Here is a 6,307-nt window from a genome sequence, read left to right on the forward strand (position 1 = left end):
TTCAGCTGAGCTACACTAGCCACCGCAAGACCACAGCGTACCATCCACAGAGGAACGGACTAACTGAACGATTAAACAAGACCATTGTGGACATGCTGTCAATGTATGTAGATGCCCAGTACAATACCTGTGATGAGGTGCTGCCGTACCTAACATTTGCGTACGACATGGCCCTCCAGGAAACTAAGCGCTTCAGTCCGTTTCGCCTCGTGTATGGACGTGTAGTCCAGACCATGCTTGATGCCATGCTGCCGTGCCCCGCTGAGGGCGACCAGCTCTCACCAGACGCCGAAGAGATCGTCCAGTGCGGTGAAGAAGCCCGTCAGTTGGCCCGCTTGCACATTGGCCAACAACAGGGCACTGATGCCCGCCGCTATAACCTTCGCCACGGACAGGTCGACTAATATCCCGGGGATAAAGTCTGGGTATGGACACCTGTCCGCCGCGAGGGCGTGCCCGAGAAGCTACTTTGCCTTTACTTCGGCCCCTACAAAGTGCTGCGACGCGTCAGAGCTGTTAACTATGAAGTGCTTCCTAACGGTGTCACGCAATCGCGACTTCCTCGGAAGTCAAGCTTTGATATTGTGCACGTTGTGCGGCTTAAGTCGTACTATACGCGAAAACAGCTGCGCCGGCCTCCGTTTTGAGTGGCCCGTTTTTCTCCCTTTGGTTTTTTTCGCATTGAAACCCAGCGTCCCTACCATGCTGGTGGCACCACTGCGGTGTTGTTTTTTCCTGGCGCATGGCTCTCCGAAAAGGACGATGACGTCGGACTCGTGCTAGCGCCCTGAGGCCGCTTGCGTGGATCCAGGCATTGGACCGTTCCTTGCCGAGGACTGTGTGACACGTTCTTTTAGAACTACGCGACAATATATATATATATATATATATATATATATATATATATATATATATATATATATATATATATATATATATATGAAAGAAAGAAGCCAACAGTCGGCGAGGCCAAGGAAAGCATTGGGGATTGTACTTTGTCTTGTTTTTTTTTTTTTTTTTTTCTTTTTTTTCCTTTTAAGAATGAAAAAAAAAAAAGCAAGACAAAGTACAATCCCCAATGCTTTCCTTGGCTTCGCCGACTGTTGGCTTCTTTCTTTCGTGTATTTATATATATATATTAGGTATGCGGACTGTTCCCCATACTCGATGTCCCAGCTCAATATAAATTCTTAGCCGTTGAGACTAGCGAGGCCATAATTTTTTATCAAAACTAAATTAATTAGTAACAACTAGTTACCAATATTTTTAAATTTTAACTTGAAGAACGAAACGTCAAAGCGGAAGTACAGATCGTCTTGTGAAAGAGCGCAATGAAACGTTCGCACGTAGGTGCATTTTACGCAGCTTTATTTAATTCTTAAACAGAAAGAAGCCACCACGTGGCCAGTTTGAGACGCACGCATATGTCTCGCTCAATGGGGACGGAAAGCTTGAATACCTTTTGGATACCTGCTTGGTCCCAGTGCTCGAATGCACTTCACATAGCCCACCATCAGTCCCTGCTTTCAGTTTGAAGCCACATAGCGACACCTGTTTCTTCATTGACGGCCGACAATTTCAACTCTTAGACTGCGTACTTGCGTAGTCGGGCCTTCGCTGTTTGAAAAACATTGCTTCAGTGTCTCGTTCTGCCGTCAAAATGGGCGTGGTCTTATGCTGGAAAGTTTCTGCTCCGACTATCACGAATCACGACTATTTCGTTTTGTAATCGTACAATGAACTTTCAAGCAGCCTGGACGTTCGGGTTAACGGAACAACTGCGGTTATAAAAGTTAACATTTTGTAGCAGTTGAGCGAAAGAAGTTAGGCGCGCATATGATGACAATAGTATTTGCGCAGCTGAGAGATAATCAGCTAAGCAGGACGAAGCTGCCGAGCAGTTCAGCAAGGGTACAAATAATGAGTTAAAGGTAGAAATTGCAGCCGTGTTTGGTAAATTGGCCAAATGCGAAGTATATGCGTCGACACGTACCGTGTGATATCACTTTTGGTTCGAGGCTGGAGTTGAAAAGTTGGGCTTCAGGCAAAGATAGTTGAAATCGGCGAATTCGACTATTGAATTTGATTAAACGCATGTCTTCTTTGTTGCATGTGCGACCCTGCTTTATGGTTCTTTTTCTTTTTTCCCGGTCGGCCGGTATATTTCCTTCGGCGATCCCTTTCAGAACACTGCGCAGGTTTCCCACCTCTTGGTGGTTGCGCACAGCCACCCTCGCTGTCATGCCAAAGTCCAACGTTTACGTCGCTTTCAGTGTGCGACGGCAGTTTCGCAGTATGCCGTGTTCGTGACCTTTTAGCCCCCGTGTCACTGCAGATGTCGTCCTTGCCTCTTCCACAAGCACCAGAAACAGCAAAGCAGTGTTAACTATTTTCTCTCTCTTTATTTCGCACTTTGTATGCACCTGTGTTTGCCGGTCCTCTTAGTTGTAAAAACATGTTTTTACCGAATAAGTAACCTGCTGATTTTGAGTGAGAATTATTGTGAAAAACAATTCCGAATTCAGAGCTACGTTATATGTTGTATGCGTTTCTCGTATTGGCAAGCTACCATAGACAAAGTTTATGAAGAATTCTTACCGCAACATATTTTTCCACCAAATGGATGAACCTCGCCACGATAGCTCAGTGGTTAGGGCGCTTGGTAACTGATCCCTAGGACGCGTTTTCGATCTCTGCAGCTGCGCGGCCGCTTGTCGGTGTAAGGCGTGCTGTGCGAGGACAATGGACGTTCAAGAGTCCCAGGTGGTCTACATTAATCCGCAACATTACACTGCCGCGTCACGGCCGTTGGCGCTTTGGGATGTTAAAACATACATCAAACTCATTTGATTCATTGTTTCGACCCTGAAAACATGGAGGCATGGAGTCGCGCCAGACGGTTATAAGCGCCGCTTTTTTCCCACCGGCCTAAGAATCATTTCCGCATTATTGCTCTCCTGATATTCCAGAAGCAGGCTTATATGGCCTTTCATGCTGTCATCACTGACGACCCTTGGGGCGGCTGCCGCACTGCCTATAGAGAGTAGATATTCACTCACACTTAGCGCGGTGATATACTCAATCACTCGTATCTGAGTAACACAGGTACGTAAACGTGGATTGTCTTGCTGATGTAGATTTTCCGGCCGTGCGCGCTGTCTAAGCGCTGAATTTTGGAAGTTGCTCACTGCTTATTATAGATCAACAATCCTGATACTTTACTTGGTTTTACTGACGCATACTTTCCTGGATGCCCAGCTGAAATCTAAGGCACGGCAACAGGTGCGTCGTCAAGCACACAGCATTAGCAAATGAATGCTCAAAGTTGAGATACGTATACATGCATGCCGCTCACTTGTTTTTCGTCAGTGGCCATCTCACACATAGAATAGACGAACTCAGGGCGAACTGTTGTCACAATTAGGACAATCTATCCCGCTGACCAATTAAGTCTCATGCACTATGAGCACAGCATTTCATGTATTTGCTATCTCAATCTAATAAACTTTCACTTTGACTTTCAAAACAAAACAAAAAAAAAAAAATGTGCCAAGAATGCATGCCCGTCTAAGTTCAAGCAATTCTTAGGTTTCGCCAAAAGCTGATTAGATGGCAGAGTGAGTCCAACTCGCGTAGATTTACTGCATAGCCTTCCCCAAGGCAACCTGTGCAGCCACTAATCACGCTCGCCAAGATGGTTGTATCCGGAGGGAGCACCCTACGTAACTTTGTTGTTTTGTACCGTGTAGGTCCCTATAGCAGCACGTTTAGCCATTTTGTTCTACTTAAGCCGCGAGATAAAGTAGCAAATTTCACTTGTGTTCGGCCTGGCGCATCGGTGTGACCTGCCTGCAGCATACATCCTTGTAGCACGAACGTCTGAAAGGCTCTATTTTACACAGGCAATGACAGCTCTACTGCGGTGGCTCAGTATAGACCGGGTTCGATACCGACCTTGGCGACCGCGTTTCGAACGAGGCGAGGCAGAATGATCCCGTGTAGTGCGTGATCGCAGTGCACGTTGAACATTTCCAAGTGGTGGAAATTATCTGGAGCCCTTCACTACGGGGCGTATCATAGCATGGATCTCTTTTAGACGTCAAATTACATAACAATGTGGCCTAACTTAAATGCAGGCAAACGCAAATGCGTCCCAGTCGGTCGTTGATCAATACAGCAGTGGTTTTCAAAACAAAACATTAGCCGGAACTGCACGCAAGCGCTCATAAGGGTTTGAAAGGGCTTTTAGGAAATTTGTGATTTTTTATCAGCTGAAAAAAAAAAAAAAAATCTTCCTCCAAACTTCCAATGTTTATTTGTCTCTTTTTCGGCCTTCAAATATTCACTCACAGAAGGAAGCGAGAAAGGTACGCTCAATCGACATTTGATAACGAACAGGTACATAGGTATCCCGGACATTGTTTGAGTGCCTTACGTTACCACACGCTTTAAGTAATCCTGATGAATTTTTTTTTCAATAATTTTTTTGAAATGGTGAACAATGTTGCTGGGCGAGGACAGGAATTGACAAAGAGCACAGTGCCGCAGGATGATTTTGTTCGACACAAACTGTGCTACCCCCCGAAAGGTATGTAAGAACAACATATTCATGAAGGGCGGACAAGACCAAGGTATGGCTTTGGTCGCAATATGTCAGACAGCGCATTCCTGACAACTGAAACATTGATAAATACTAGAATCATAAGCGCTACAAATGAACGAAAATTTATTTTTATCTGTCTCGAGTTAAGCTTTTGGCAAGTGAAACTTTGTGCGCGAGACAAACGCTGTTTCTCTTCTGTTTTCGTTTTGTCATATAACAAATATTGTTCTCCTTTTGCAATGCTGTTTCTTTTTTCTGGTATTTACTCTCAAATATCTTCTAATATGCAAATTTGAGTGTCTATATAGCGGTTAACTGGAGACAATCTAGTGGGTCTACTGTAACTTGCGCAGAGAAAAGAAGCGAAGCTATTGCTGAAACTTGCAGACAATGCATTTCTTTCAATCGCTCGTGTAAAGGTGAAGTCATACTTTTGGGCAGTGGAGAAAAAATATATATACAACGTCGTTGTCAGTGCCACTAAGTATGGAAGCAAAAGTTAATGTCAGGAGTGGGGTTCGAACCCACGCCCTCTTTCGAGGACCAGAGCTTAAATCTGGCGCCTTAGACCACTCGGCCACCCTGACTTGCTTCTGTTGCCCATGTCATTTGGTTTTTCCGTCGCCCATCTTGAGATGACCCGTGCGATGTTTCATGAACATAGGCTGGAGGAATGCAGAAATGATATATGTAGCGTGATTTCACAATTATTTCAGTTCAAATAAAGTACAGAAATTTTTTTAAAGATGCACCAGATGTCTTAATTTATTTTAATTAAAGGGTGTGCAGATTACACGCTACATTTGCAAATTTCGAGGAGCTGCATAGATAATTATGGTCATTTTTAACTAACCGCTCTCGCATAAATCACACAGGGCAGCGTTATGACGCCCAGTTTCGCGTGGCGAGCACGCGCTGTCACTTGAACCAGGCTGCATGTAAACGACTGCGACAAGCGACGCAGAGTACACCAAAAGCGATGCACATTAGCTCCGTGCCTTCGTCTGGCACTTAGTTAACGGTCTTGTAATCTGTTGTTTCAACCTGCTTGTAATTAGGCAAGCTATTACTAACACTAGCCCCATCTACGATTCTGCAGCGACCTCTAAACGCATCTATACATACTGTGGATCGATGCTCCGTGCCCCCGGTACAATACACACATCACCGCGCAGAAGAAGCGTCTGTAATACGCGGCAATGTCGCGTTAGTATAAGCAAAGTTATATTGGCTCCCCTTACCTGCAAAGCGAGCTATCAGGATGTTAATATTTTTCTAGTTTTTGACGCACTGCCAGTGACGATGGGTCAACGAGTCTTCCGAAGTGAAGACGCGCTCCTCCTCCTCCTCCGAGGAAGAAGCAACCGGTAAGCCGAAAGCGTGACTATCGGGAAAGCAGCGACCTTCGGGAAACACTATAGAAAAGCGTTCAATTTTCCCCTTTATTTTCTGCGCTAGAATTCGAGTATAAGAAGGTGATAAGCTCAGGTCGGTCGAAAGGCACCGGCTCGGCCGCACGCCACACGTATACTTGGAGCACCGACGCGGCACATATACAGCTGTATGGCTCGTCGTAAGGACACGAACCTCCAGTGTTCACAAGGCGGACTTCGGCGCACGACAGAGAAATCACTTCGTATTTGCACGGCATAGACGAGAGTAATTTTGCAGTTCGCACACTGCAGACCAATGACGTGTTTCAGA

General features: G+C 45.4%; 1 non-coding gene across 1 annotated transcript; it reads right to left on the reverse strand.

Moving 5' to 3' along the window:
• Nucleotides 1–5,106: 5,106 nt before the first annotated feature.
• Nucleotides 5,107–5,190, reverse strand: TRNAL-UAA (transfer RNA leucine (anticodon UAA)). The gene has a single exon. It is a non-coding gene; the product is annotated as a tRNA-Leu (tRNA).
• Nucleotides 5,191–6,307: the final 1,117 nt, after the last annotated feature.

The sequence above is a fragment of the Amblyomma maculatum genome, chromosome 1 (genome assembly GCF_055883805.1).
Source record: "Amblyomma maculatum isolate TAMU_Amacu chromosome 1, ASM5588380v1, whole genome shotgun sequence".
In the NCBI taxonomy this organism is placed as follows: Eukaryota; Metazoa; Arthropoda; class Arachnida; order Ixodida; family Ixodidae; genus Amblyomma; species Amblyomma maculatum.